Genomic DNA, 13,884 nt, shown 5'->3' on the forward strand with positions numbered 1-13,884 from the left:
TCTGTCCTTAGTGTCCCAGCTAAGGGGTGGTGTGGGGCTGGCAGGGTCTGTCCTTAGTGTCCTTAATGGTGGTGTGGGGCTGGCAAGGTCTGTCCTTGATGTCCTTAATGGTGGTGTGGGGCTGGCAGGGCCTGTCCTTGATGTCCCAGCTGAGTGGTGGTGTGGGGCTGGCAGGGTCTGTCCTTAATGGTGCTGTGGGGCTGGCAGGGTCTGTCCTTAATGTCCCAGCTAAGGGGTGGTGTGGGGCTGGCAGGGTCTGTCCTTAATGGTGCTGTGGGGCTGGCAGGGTCTGCTGAGGAGGTCCTCACCTGCAGCTCTGCCCTCGGCTCAGCTGTGTGAGTGCCAGCACCGAGCTGGGTTGATGCTGTCCTGCTCTAATCACACCAAACACCGAAGCCAGCAGCCCCCCCTGGGCTCTGACCTGTGCTCCAGTCAGGGCTCTGAATCAGGCTTTGTTTGGACACCCCAGCACGTTGCACAAGGCCAGTTGCAGCCAGCTCAGAGAGCAACAACAACCCCAGGGAAGTGACCTCTCAGGGCAGAGGAGCAGCTCCCTCCTGGGGGTCCCAGCAGCAGGAATCTGCTAACAAAACAGCCCCAGAGACATGACCCCAGCCCCCCCCCCAGGAGATCCTGCAAGGCTGGGTGCAGAGATGGCCTTGCTTTTCAGCCCTGGTGCAGTGTAGCTGGAAGCCTGCAGCTGCTGCTGTTCCCCAGGGGTCAGGACCGGGGGCAGGCTTGCTCAGCATCATCAGTGCCCTGGATGAAGGGGCAGAGGGGACCCTCAGATGATCCAGAACTGGGAGGAGTGGCTGATAGTCCATTCAGCCAGACCTGGGCGTGCTGCAGAGGTGGGCAGAGGAACCTCAGGAAGCTTAACAAGGACAAGTGAAGTATCCTGGCCCTGGGGATGAGCAGCCCCCTGCAGCAGTACAGCTGAGGGCTGACCTGCTGGGAAGCAGCTCCATGTAGGAGTGCTGGGGGACAAGCTGCTCATGAGCCAGCAGTGTGCCCTCGTGGCCAAGAAAGCCAAAGCTGTCCTGGGTACGTGAAGAAGAGTGTGGCCAGCAGGGCAAGGGAGGTTCTCCTCCCCTTCCAGTCTGCCCCAGGGAGGCCACACCTGGAGTCCTGGGTCCAGTTCTGGGTTTCCTAGCTCAGGAGAGACAGGGAGATGCTGGAGAGAGTCCAGGGGAGGCTGGGAAGCTGCTGAGGGGCCTGGAGCAGCTCTGGGAGCAGCAAAGGCTGAGAGCCCTGGGGCTGAGAGCCTGCAGAAGAGCAGCCCCAGAGGGCAGCTGAGCAATGCTCAGCAAGAGCTAAAGGAGCTGTGGGGGGCAAGAGGCTGGGGCCAGACTCTGCTCAGTGGTGCCCAGGGCCAGGCCAAGGGGCACTGGGCACAAACTGGACCCCAGGAGGAGAAAGTTGTTTGGTGTGAGGGTGCTGAGCCCTGGAGCAGGCTGCCCAGAGAGGCTGTGGAGTCTCCTGGTGTGGAGAGTTTCCAACCCCCCCTGGGCCTTGTGCTGCTGGGCTGGGTGCTGTGGGTGCCCTGCTGGGGCAGGGCTTGGACTGGAGGAGCTCCAGAGGTCCCTTCCAACCCCAGTCCTGGTGGATTTGGTACTTCTGCAAAGGGTGGAAGATGTTGGGTGTCTGGCAGCCTGCTGGGGCTGGGGCAGTGCGGGGTCAGAGAGGGCTGAGCAGTAGCCTGGGCTTTCATTGGCTTCTTCTTCAGCTTTGAGACATTTTCCACAGTCCTTGAGTTCTGTTGCCTTTGATTTTGGTGCTGTTCCTTTCTCTCTCCTCTCTTACTAGCAGGAGGTGCTTGGCAGTGTGGGGTGGCAGGGACACCAGGGAGCCCAGCCTCAGCTCTGTCATTAAGGCTGGATCCCAGGGGGATCGAGCTGTGGTGGCTTGGGCAACCCTCATCCTGGTTTTCCCTAAGCTTGGGTTTGTTTGCTTTGTTCCATTAATTCCCCCCCTCTGGATGGATTTTGTTTGGCTGTAGTGAGGCTCTCAGCTTGGAGAGAGCAGGTGGTCTTGGCTTGCTGTGAGCTGGTTCTTTTCCCCCCACGTGATGTGGCACTTGGTGCACTTTGGGCTTGCTTTTGTTCCTTTGCAAGGCTGCAGCTCGTTGGAGCAGCATTCCTGCCCTGGAATTCTGGAAAGGCAAGTGGACTGAGAAGGAAAAATGGATTCCTGATGCTCTGGCTAAATTCAGGGCTCGCTGTCGCTGCCTCTTGGGGCGGTGAGCAGAAAGCTGAGGGCAGCAGGCTCCCGAATCCCCTCCTGAGGAGACTGTGCTGGGGTTGGGTTCCTGTTCCACAGGGAGCATCTGCACCTCCCCAGCTCTCCCTGCATTGCAATGCAGCTTTCTGGAGCACAGCCAGCTGTAGGTGAGTTCAGCTTTCCCCCTTCTGCTTTATTTCCTGAGCCTGCCTTGGTCTGTGTCTGCTGTGGCCCCCACGAGGAGCGCGGTGCTGCCTCCCAGCTCCGCTCCGCTGCCCGGGGAGCAGCAGAGGGATTTCGGCAGCGGGGATGCTCTTGGGTGCACCCCCCCCGAGCTGTCCCTGAGCCCCCCCGTTGCACTGCCTCTTTAAGAGCACCAGCACTGCGAGAGCTCTGCTTGCAAGGGGCAGGCAGGAGCTGAGGACTCATCCCCGGATGGCTCAGCTGCAGCCCAGGGCTCTGCTGCCGGAGGCTGCGGGGAGCGGAGCTGGCGCCTGAGGCTCGCTGACGGAGCCGGCTGCCAGGTAGGGTGGAGCACGCCCAGCGGAAGGCTTGGCAGGGTGGCAGAGCTGCAGAGGCTGGGGAGATGCTGGGCTGATGCTGGGGAGGTTTCAGCCATCTGCTGCCCCCGGGGCAGCTTGTCCCTGGCTGGGGTGGTGCCTGAGGCTGCTCACCGAGGCGCTGCTGCTCGCCGCTGCTTCGGTCGCGCCGTACGGAGAGGAGAGGCTGCAGGGGAGGAGGAGGCTGCGCTGCCTGCTCTCTGCCATCCATTGCTCCTTGCTTGGAGGGGTTTGAGCATGCCTTGCACCAGGCAGCTGAGGGAAGTGGGGGAGCCTGCTGGGCTTCCCTGCCCCTCTGTGGGCTCGCTGGGGGGTCGTGCCCCGGTGCTCCAGGGCTTTGCTGGGGTGGGAGCAGCGGGGCCAGGCTTACATAACCCCGGGGGTGGCAGGGGGGAGCCTCGCTCCCGAGCTTGTGCCAGGCACCAAAAGCCTTCCTTCTGGGCTGCTTCTGGGCTGAACCACACCCCTGGCTACCTGCAGGTGTTGCATTCCTCTGAGCAGTGCTCCCTGGGGTGCCTGAAGTGCCAGCAGAGGCCAGCAGCCTGTGCTGGGGGGAAGATGGTTGCTGAGAATGAGCTTAGGTGAGGAGCGCTGTTTGGGTGGGGAATGAATCCATCTGGAGGGAAGATGGAATAGTGGAGTTCCTTTCCCCTCCCAGTCTTGGAAGCAGCAGAGCCTGCACAAATTCTTGCTGTGTTTAGCTGCCTGTTCTCAGGGTGCCCATGGCTGGGAGAGCACCCAGCAGAGGCTTGCAGCCTTTGGGGTTTGGAGCAGGCTTGCAGCGGTGCAAGGGGGGAGCTTGCTGCAAGGGGTTGCTCCTGCCTTGCATTTAACTCTGTGTTTCTCAGCACCCCAGCAGCCAGGCAGCTCTGCTCTGGGTGGTTTTTAATCCTGTTATGGGGATGTCACAGAGCTGATTAAAAGATCCCCTCCTCCTTTTCGGGGAGAGCTCTGGTCTCCACCAGGGCTCCGTTTCCTCTCCAGCCGCTGCTGTCTCTGCCTGCCTTCTCCCACCAGGGCTTTCACAGCTCCTGAAATTCCCCAGCTTGCCATCCCTGCTGCAGCCAGATGGGGACTAGGTGGAAGTCCCCTTGCCTCTGCCAGGAGGAGCTCTCTTCCCTGCCTTTTGAAATCCCTTTATTTCCTCAGTTCCTGAGCCCCAGCAGCCGGGAGGAGAGGCCGGAGTCGGCGCTCCCCGCCGGCTGCCCTCCCGCTGGCTTTTGGCGAGCTGCTGCTGGAGGAGGGGGAGCTGCAGAGAGTCCTTCAGCCCCACACGAGCGTGGAGAGCAGAGCCTGAGTTCCACCTTCCCACCCTGCTGGCTGGGAGGCGATCGAAGAGCTTCCCCTGGCTCCTGCCCCTCTGGCTCGGCGTTGGCCTCGGCGCTGGCCCCGCGGCGATGGGAGGCTCTCTGCCAACCGGGTGAGCTTGGGGCTTAGCTTGGCTTTGCCACTCCCCCCCACTCCCCACCCTCCTGGATCATTTCAGAGCATGGCTGCACAAAGAGTTGAATCAGTGCAGCTGAAGAGGGTGACGTGGGTGGCGAGGGGGAGGGAGGGCAGAGGAACCTCCTGAATTGGATCTCGGCGTGCCGGAATAGTAACAGGAAGGAGCTGCCGGAATGATTCAGCCTGGCCTCCTTCCCTCGGCACTGCCGCTCCTCGAGGGCTGCCACAGGGCCAGGCTGGCCTTCTGCATCACTGGGGGTGATGGGGGCACTGGGGTGGTTTGCAGGGCAGCTTGGGCTGGGCAGCTCTGGATGCTACTGACACCTCTGCAGTGGAAGAGGATGAGGGTGGTTGGCTGTGGAGGATGAGGGTGGTTGGCTGTGGCTGTGGAAGATGGTTGGCTGTGGAGGATGAGGATGTTTGGCTATGGATGGTGAAGATGGTTGGCTGTGGAGGATGAGGATGTTTGGCTATGGATGGTGAAGATGGTTGGCTGTGGAGGATGAGGATGGTTTGCTGTGGAGGATGAGGATGTTTGGCCGTGGATGGTGAAGATGGTTGGCTGTGGAAGTTGAGGGTGGTTGGCTGTGGAGGGGGAGGATGGTTGGCTGTGGAGGGGGAGGATGGTTGGCTGTGGAGGGGGAGGATGGTTGGCTGTGGCTAGTGAGGCTGAGGATGGTTGCAGTTTCCTGCCTGCCCTGAGCCGTTCACATCCTGTGGTGGAGTCTTCTGTGCCATCACTCTCCTAGGAGAGAGAGCCTTGTTAGCAGGAGTCTGCTGGTGAGCTTTTGCCGTTGCCCTGGCGCACTTCACAGCAACTCTTAGCCCAGGACAGGCTCCTTTGGCAGACAGAAGGGGAAGGAGGGCAGCCACTTCTCCCAGGGGGCTGAAGGAAGCTCCAGGGAGCTTGTGGGGAAGTGGTGACCCCTCCCCCAGCCCAGCTCTTGGCAGGGGATCACTCCAGAGGTGCCAGGAGTTAGGTGTGGGCAGCAGTGGCCTCCAAGCAGCTCACGAAGGCTGCCTGGGAGCGAAGGGATTTTGGGCTCTGTCAGCCTCACCTCCTTTGGTGAAAAGGCCTTCCAAGGTTTCTTTTGAATCTGCTGGGACTCAGCACCTCCCAGCTGTGAGCCTGAGCAGCAGCCCCACACTCTGAAAGGCACCTGAGCTGCTCCTTCCTTTGGGCAGCTGCTGCTGGGTGCCCAAAGGGAGGCTGCCCTGCTCAAAGCAGATTAATTCCTCCTGCCTTATATAAGTTCTAAAATAAGAAAATAAATCCCAACCTTCTCCAGGCTGAAACAGTGTTTCCCAACTCAGGAAGGATCCCTTTGGAAGCTGCAGTTGTCAGAACTGCCTCCAGGCTGGGTGGGATTCCAAACCCTGCCTCTGTGCCCCCTTCCCTCACCAGGGGATGCCTGTGGGGGGCAGGGCAGGGCAGGGTGCTGCAGTGGCAGCCTGCAGAGCATCCCTGAGCTTTTGGTCCTGTTTCTAATCCTCATCTCCCAAACTCTGGCTTTCTGGTGGTGTTTGCTGAGGCTCAGGAGTGCAGCAGGGTGCTCAGGATGAAGGGTGGGGGTGGCACTGCTGGTAGGGCCCCTCTGGAGGGTGGGAGAGGCTCTGCTGCAGCCTGGGGCAGCTCCTCCTGGCGTTCTGCTGGAGGCAGGGTTTGGCAGCTGGCTGGGGTCTCAAGACCCTTCTTTTGCCAAACCCTGGCAAAGTGCAAAGGGAAGAGGAGCTTGAGACCCTGCAAAGGGCTGGGTTAGTTGAGCCTGGAGGAAAGGAGGCTGAGGGGAGACCTTGTGGCTCTTTACATGGTCCTGAAAGGAGGTTGGAGCCGGCTGTGGGTTGGTCTCTTCTGCCTAGTATTAAGTGATGGAATGAGAGGAAAGGGCCTCAGGTTGTGCCAAGGGAAGTTCAGGTTGGCTATTGGGAGGAATTTCTCCCCAGGAAGGCTTCTTAGGCATCGAGCCAGGCTGCCCAGGGGGGTGGTGGAGTCCCCATGCCTGGAGGTGTGGTGGGAGGGCCAGGGCTCAGTCACAGCCTGGTCAGTGCCCAGCTGATGAGTGGAGACTCCTGAAGGCCTTTCTGCTCCGGGCAATTCTGTGATGGAAGAAGCCCCCAGGAGATGCAGGCTGGGTGAGCACCACCCTGGGAGCCAGCAGTGCCCCCTCCTGTGGCTGTGGTGGGTGCAGAGCTGGTGTGGGTGTCCTGTGGCACAGCTGCCAGCCCCTCCCGGCGCAGCTCGGCAGCTCCTCTGCCGCCCCTCATGCTGTCGGCAGGGGTTAGCCTGTCTGGCCTGCACAGAACCAAACTGCCAGGCTTCAGACCCACTGCTCAGGCTGCTGGCCTCCTGAGTGAGGTGCTGGGGATGAGAGCTGCCTGCTCAGCTGAGCTGGGCTCTGCCGAGCCTGAGCGCTGCTCCTGGAGGAGAGGATCCGGCTGCGGCGTGCTGCAGAGCGCTGCGGCCCCGGCGCAGGTCACGCCGCAGCGGGAAGAGGCTGTGCTGCAGCCTGGGAAGGGGAAGGGAAGGGTGGGACTGGGCAGCTGGGATCACCTTGGAGTCTTGGCTGTGCTGTTGGGCCCTGCAAAGGCTCAGGCAGTAGTGTCCTGTGGAGATGAGACTTGGAGTGTGAAGGGAGGAGCGTGGCCAGCAGCTTCATCTGCCCCTTCAGTCGGCCCCACTGGAATCCTGGGACCAGATCTGGGCTCCCCAGTTCAGGGACAGGCAGGGAGCTGCTGGAGAGAGCCCAGTGGGGTCCAGAGCTGCTGAGGAGCCTGCAGAAGAGCAGCCCCAGAGGGCAGCTGAGCAATGCTCAGCAAGAGCTAAAGGAGCTGTGGGGGGCAAGAGGCTGGGGCCAGGCTCTGCTCAGTGGTGCCCAGGGCCAGGCCAAGGGGCACTGGGCACAAACTGGACCCCAGGAGGAGAAAGTTGTTTGGTGTGAGGGTGCTGAGCCCTGGAGCAGGCTGCCCAGAGAGGCTGTGGAGTCTCCTGGTGTGGAGAGCTTCCAACCCCCCCTGGGCCTTGTGCTGCTGGGCAGGGTGCTGTGGGTGCCCTGCTAGAGCAGGGGGCTGGACTGGGTGAGCTCCAGAGGTCCCTTCTGACCCCTGTCAGAGTGGGATTTGATGCTTCTGTGACTCTTGAAGGACCCAGACTGATCTCCTAGGGTCAGAATTTAACTGAGGGGTGTTGGTGTCCTCATTGAGCCAAACCCCAGAGATGCTTTCCTGGCACTTGGGGGGTTTTGAAGCTGTCAGGTTGGCAGCCAGGGCTGTGTGTGCCTGGGCAGCCAGGAGCCCTCAGCCTGCTCTGCCTCTCCAGGAGCCTCTGCCCTGCAAACTGTAAGCAGCAGGAAGGTGAAGGCTGAGTGTGCCTTGCAGTGGGAAATTCTGCAGGGAGTTCAGCAGGGCCTTTTGCTGAGGGTGGCTGCTGGGTGTGCAAATGTTGGCCAGAAGGCCACAAGGTGTTAGCTCAGCCAGGGGCTTTCTGCTCCCGAGGGCTGGAGCAGCTCTGCTGGGAGCACAGGCTGAGGGAGCTGGGGCTGTGCAGCCTGCAGGGGAGAAGGCTCCAGGGGGACCTCAGAGCTGCTGCCAGCACCTGAAGGGATCCTGCAGGAAGGCTGCAGAGAGACTTTTGCTGAGGGGGTCTGAGCCAGGCCAAGGGGGAAGGGTTTGGAGCTGAGGCAGAGCAGGGTTAGAGTGGAGCTGAGGAAGAAGTTCTTCAGAGTGAGGCTGCTGAGCCTCTGGCACAGGCTGCCCAGGGAGGCTGTGGCTGCCTCCTGCCTGGGGGTGCTGAAGGCCAGGCTGGATGAAGCCTTGAGCAGCTGAGTCTGGTTGAGAGGTGTCCCTGGGCCTGGCAGGGAGGTTGCAGTGGATGATCTCTGAGGTCCCTTCCAAGCTGAGCCATTTGAGTCTGGTTGAGAGGTGTCCCTGGGCCTGGCATGGAGGTTGCAGTGGATGATCTCTGAGCTCCCTTCCAAGCTGAGCCATCTATGATTCCATGAAGTGCCTGCAGCCCTCCCCTCCAGATTCTGCCTCATCTCTTCAGTGCTTGAAGTCTTCTTCCCCACCAACCCTTTCCAGTTTCAGAGGACCCCTGCAACTTTGCCTGTGGGCAGCCCTGCAGCAGCTCCTGCAAAGTGGAGCTCTCCCTGGCAGCCCCTTTTGGAGGCAGCTCTGGTGGGTGGATGAGGGAAGGAGGCAGTGGCTGCAGAGAGGCAAACAAGGAAACAATTCTGGGGCGCCCGCTGGGTGCTGGCAGGACAGGAGCTGCCTTTGTCAGCAGTGCCCTGCTGATCAGCACTCTTTGTCTCACCCAATGCCCAGGGCTTGGGGCTTCCCCCCCCTTGCTTTCTAAAAACCAACCCAAACAACAACAAAAAAGGGGGTGGGGGATTCTCTGTCAGAGGGAGAAAGGTTTGTGGCTGGGGCAGGGACTCTCTGCTGCCAGTTCCTCTCGCTCTGTGCCCTGGTGACTGCTGCCAGCCAGGCTCTGCTCCTTCAGTGGCTGACCCTGAGGGACCTGGCTGCATGGTGAGCACCTGGTAGGTGTTGGGGTGTCTAACCAACCTGCAAAATAAGGGGTGAAGGATTCTGTCTGACAGGGAGAAGGGTTTGTGGCTGGGTCAGGGACTCTGCTGCCAGTTCCTCTCGCTCTGTGCCCTGGTGACTGCTGCCAGCCAGGCTCTGCTCCTTCAGTGGCTGACCCTGGGGGACCTGGCTGCATGGTGAGCACCTGGTAGGTGCTGGGGTGTGTGCCTGAGTGAGGGAGGTGTCCTGCTGCCTGGCTGTGTGTGTGGCCCACCCTCCCTGGCAGGCTGCTTTCCTTGACGTGCTGTGTTGCAGAATCCCCCGAGGCCCTGTGCAGCAGCCCCTGGAGGAGCGAATCTTCACGCCCACCGTCTCTGCTGTCTACAGCACCGTGAGTATCCTGCTGCTCAGGGGGCCCTGGGGGCAGGGGGTGGGCTGGGAACCCCCCCCACAGCTCCCTGTGCCTTCTGAAGTGAGTGATGCTGGAGCACAGAATCGCAGGGGGGGTGGGGGTGGGTTTGGAAGGGACCTCTGGAGAGCATCCAGGCCAACCCCCCTGCCAAGGCAGAGTCACCCTGAGAAGGTCACCCAGGAGCACATCCAGCTGGGTTTGGAATGTCTCCAGAGATGGAGACTCCACCACCTCCCTGGGCAGCCTGCTCCAGGGCTCTGCCACCCTCAAGTTGTTCCTGCTTATGTTCTGATGGAGCTCCTTATGGTCAGGTCTGTGCCTCTCACCCCTTGGCCTGTCCCTGGGCACCACTGCCAAGAGCCTGGCCCCATCCTCCTGCCCCCCACCCTTGAAGCACTGCTCAGCATTGATGAGCTCCCTCCTCTGCCTGCTCTTTCCCAGCCCCAGCTCTCTCAGCCTTTCCTCAGCCCTGAGATGTTCCAGGCCCCCCAGCACCTTGTTTTCAACTGCTTGTGAGCAGGGCAAGGGAAAGGAGCTGGAGGGGACCTTGGGCTCCAGTCCTCTCCTTGCTGAGTGTGGGTTTCATTGAGCAGGGCTGAGAGTGGCTTTGCCCTGCAGGGTTCCACCTGAGGGCAGATGTTGCTGGCTGTGTTTCCAGGCTCTTGGCTGCCTGACTGCTGGAGTGCATTGGTGGCTGCCCCTCTCCAGGGGCTTCTCAGCAGAGAGGCAGTCAGGGCAGGTTTGTTCTGCACATGAAACATTCCCCTAGGCAGAGGCAGGCAGGGGTTGGGGGGAGGTTGGCTAGCTGGGGTAGGTGCTCTTGGCTCACTGTCTGCAGAACTGTTTAGAGAGCTGAGTTCTGGAGGAAATTCAGCTGAGGGAGGTTTATTTGTCACCATCTGATGCCATGTTCCTTTTATTCATTGCTCTTTATGTTTTTCCTCTTTCTCAGCTGGTAATAGCTGGCAGCTCAGTGTTATTTATAAGCTCTGCTAAATCAGCACAGCCCTGGGAAAGTCCCATGTTGCCTTTCTGGTGGGACAGTGCAAATATTGTTCATGCCAGCCCACATCCCCCTCCCCCCCTCCTGGTTCTGAAGCTGCTTTTGAATTGTTTGGAGAACAGGAAGAAAACCTGGAGAGGGGAGAGGTTTGCTGCCTCTCCTGCAGGGCCACACAGCTGCTCACAGGAGAGCAGGAGCTGCTGAGTGAGGATTTCTCCCTCCCCTCGTTGCTTCAGGAAGGGTTGAAAGGGTTATCAGCTCCATCTCCTGTGCAGAGCCTGGGCCTGCAGCATCTTTGGCCCCTTCCTTTTTAGGGCTTTAGAGAAGAGCTCTGTGAGCATCTGGAGCTGCTGGAGCAGGGCCAGAGGAGGCCACAAGGATGCTCAGAGGGCTGCAGAACCTCCCCTGTGGGGACAGGCTGGGAGAGCTGGGGCTGCTCAGCCTGGAGAAGAGAAGGCTCCAGGGAGACCTCAGAGCAGCCTTCCAGCACCTGAAGGGCTCCAGCAGAGCTGGGGAGGGACTCTGGACAGGGGCTGGGAGGGACAGGATGAGGAACAATGGCTTTGAGCTGGGAGAGGGGAGACTGAGACTGGAGATGAGGAAGAAATTGTTGAGAGTGAGGCTGGGGAGACTCTGGCACAGGCTGCCCAGGGAGGCTGTGGCTGTGCCCTGCCTGGAGGTGTTGAAGGCCAGGCTGGATGAGGCCCTGAGCAGCCTGGGCTGGGGGGAGGTGTCCCTGCCCATGGCAGGGGGTTGGGACTGGGTCATCATTGAGATCCCTTCCAGCCTGAACCATTCTGTGAGTCTGAATCTACCACACAGACCTCTGCCAAGGGATGCAGAGTCCAGCTCTGGCCAGGTCCAGATCCCAGCTGGTCAAGAAAGGTGGAGAGCCAGGGGAGTGGCTGTGTAGTAGCAGAGTTCCTGGTTATCCATGGAGGGTCTGGTGGTCAGCCAGCAGTGTGTCCAGCACCAGGACAGCTGCTGAGTGACCTGCTGGAAACCAGCTCCAAGGAGAAGTGCCTGGGGGTGCTGGGGGACAGCAGGGTACCAGGAGGCAGCAATGTGCTCTTGTAGCCAAGAGGCCAATGGTCTCCTGGGGTGCATGAAGAGTGTGGCCAGCAGGCCAAAGGAGGTTCTTCTGCCTCTACTCTGCCCTGGTGAGGCCATGTCTGGAGGACTGGGTCCAGTTCTGGGCTCCCCAGTTCAAGAGAGAAAGGGAACAGCTGGAGAGAGTCCAGGGGAGGCTCTGGGAGCAGCAAAGGCTGAGAGCCCTGGGGCTGAGAGCCTGCAGGAGAGCAGCCCCAGAGGGCAGCTGAGCAATGCTCAGCAAGAGCTAAAGGAGCTGTGGGGGGCAAGAGGCTGGGGCCAGGCTCTGCTCAGTGGTGCCCAGGGCCAGGCCAAGGGGCACTGGGCACCAACTGGACCCCAGGAGGAGAAAGTTGTTTGGTGTGAGGGTGCTGAGCCCTGGAGCAGGCTGCCCAGAGAGGCTGTGGAGTCTCCTGGTGTGGAGAGCTTCCAACCCCCCCTGGCCCTTGTGCTGCTGGGCAGGGTGCTGTGGGTGCCCTGCTGGGGCAGGGGGGGTTGGGCTGGCTGAGCTCCAGGGGTCCCTTCCAGCCACTCCATGCTGGGCTTTGCTGCTGCTGTGTGTCTCCATCCCTCTGTGTGCCTGCAGGAAGCACAAGCAGAGGCCCCCAAGTGTACAAACAGCTCTGCTAAATAATTCAGTGTGGTGTAGCCCTCAGATGCCCTCCCCAGCACTCCCAAACTCCTTTGAAATCCTCACCATTCTTTTTTATCCTTCTCTGGGTGTGGGGGGGGTAGCAGCAGGGGGATTTTTCTCTCCCCCCCCCTCCACTTCTTTCCTCCAAAGCCACAATCCAGGTGCCTGCAGGGAAAAGATGACTGTAAGAATTTAAATGAATGTAAAATAGAAAAGTAGCTGTGAAGAAGGAACCCAAAATAGCACTTTCAGGGTGGAAAAATAGCCCTGCTTGCTGTGCTCCAGGAATAGCAGCTGGGGCTGGGGGCAGCCTGCTTCCAGGCTGGAAGGAGAGACAAGCTGGAGAGAAAATGCCATGGTGTTAGGGAAAGGAGAAGCAATTTCCAGCTGCAATGGAATGAACCAGGTTGGAAGAGACCTCAGAGCTCATCCAGTCCAACATCTCCCCCAGCACCATCTGAGCAACTCAACCATGGCACCAGGGGCCTCAGCCAGGCTCTTCCTAAGCACCTCCAGGGATGGGGACTCCACCACCTCCCTGGGCAGCACATCCCCATGGCCAATCTCTCTTGCTGGGAAGAATTTCTTCCTAACATCAGCCTGAACCTCCCCTGGCACAGCTTGAGACTGTGTCCTCTTGTTCTGCTGCTGGCTGCCTGGGAGAAGAGCCTAACCCCCACCTGGCTCCGACCTCCCTGCAGGGAGTTGCAGAGAGCAAGAAGGTCTCCCCTGAGCCTCCTCTTCTCCAGGCTAAGCAACCCCAGCTCCCTCAGCCTCTCCTCCCAGGGCTGTGCTCCAGACCCCTCCCCAGCTCTGTTGCCCTTCTCTGGACACCTTCCAGCAGCTCAACCTCTTTCCTGACCTGAGGAGCCCAGAACTGGACACAGGACTCCAGGTGTGGCCTAAGCAGTGCTGAGCACAGGGCACAAGGACTTCCCTGCTCCTGCTGGCCACACTCTTCCTGATGCAGGCCAGGATGCCCTTGGCCTTCTTGGCCCCCTGGGCACGCTGCTGCCTCCTGTTCAGCTGCTCTCCACCAGCACCCCCAGGTCCCTCTCTGCCTGGCTGCTCTCAGCCACTCTGCCCCCAGCCTGTAGCACTGCCTGGGGTTGCTGTGGCCAATGTGCAGCCCCTGGCACTTGGCTGTGTTCAATCTCCTGCCCTTGGCCTCTGCCCCTCTGCCCAGCCTGGCCAGGTCCCTCTGCAGAGCCTCTCTACCCTCCAGCAGCTCAACTCCTGCCCCCAGCTTGGTGCCATCTGCACATTTCCTGCTGATGGACTCCATCCCCTCCTCCAGATCATCAATGAAGATATTGACCAGGCTGGGGCCCAGCACTGATCCCTGGGGCACAGCACTGGTGCCTGGCTGCCAGCTGGCTGTGGCACCATTCACCACCACTCTCTGGGCTAGGTTCATTCTGAGCTTCTGTTTGAAGCTGAGCTTGAGAGTAAGTGCTGGAGAAAACTGAGCTGGGGTGGAAGAGGCACAAGGGTGGTCTGGGGTCCTGCAGAGAGTCAGCCACCTGCAGTCTCTGTGCCACCAGGAGCAGTGTGGGTGCTGGGGGTCTGGGGGTGCAGCAGGCAGGTGAGGGTCAGCTGCTGGTTCCTGCAGGTGCTTTGTTCCACAGCAGTGCCATCAGGGGCAGGTGCTGAGGGATGTGTTGCTGAGCCCAGGCTGGCAGCAGTGGCTGACTGCCCCCAGGCTGTGCTGCCCCCCAGCCAGGCCTGGGCAGGCTGCAGAGCTGGGCAGAGGAACCTCCTGAAGTTCAACCAGGGCAAGGGTAGGGTCCTGGCCCTGGGGAGGAACAACCTCCTGCAGCAGGACAGGTGGGGAGGGAGCTGCTGGGAAGCAGCTGCATGGAGAAGGAGCTAGGAGTGCTGGGGGAAGGTGCCCAGCAGTGTGCCCTCATGGCCAGGAAGGCAAATGGGGTCCTGGGTGCAAGGAGTGTGGCCAGCAGGTTACAGAGGCAGCTTGTCCTCTCCCTCCACTCTGTCC

At 60.5% G+C, this 13,884-nt stretch overlaps 1 protein-coding gene across 1 annotated transcript in view; it reads left to right on the forward strand.

The window, feature by feature from the left end:
* The first annotated feature begins 2,306 nt into the window (after window positions 1-2,306).
* Window positions 2,307-13,884, forward strand: part of EIF4G3 (eukaryotic translation initiation factor 4 gamma 3) — a 167,287-nt gene continuing 155,709 nt past the window's right edge. The window contains exons 1-2 of the mRNA XM_054175939.1: window positions 2,307-2,387; window positions 9,066-9,141. The gene's annotated coding sequence lies outside the window, so the exon portion shown is untranslated. The remainder of the gene's footprint in view (window positions 2,388-9,065; window positions 9,142-13,884) is intronic.

Source organism: Dryobates pubescens, chromosome 33 (assembly GCF_014839835.1).
Source record: "Dryobates pubescens isolate bDryPub1 chromosome 33, bDryPub1.pri, whole genome shotgun sequence".
Classification (NCBI taxonomy): Eukaryota; Metazoa; Chordata; class Aves; order Piciformes; family Picidae; genus Dryobates; species Dryobates pubescens.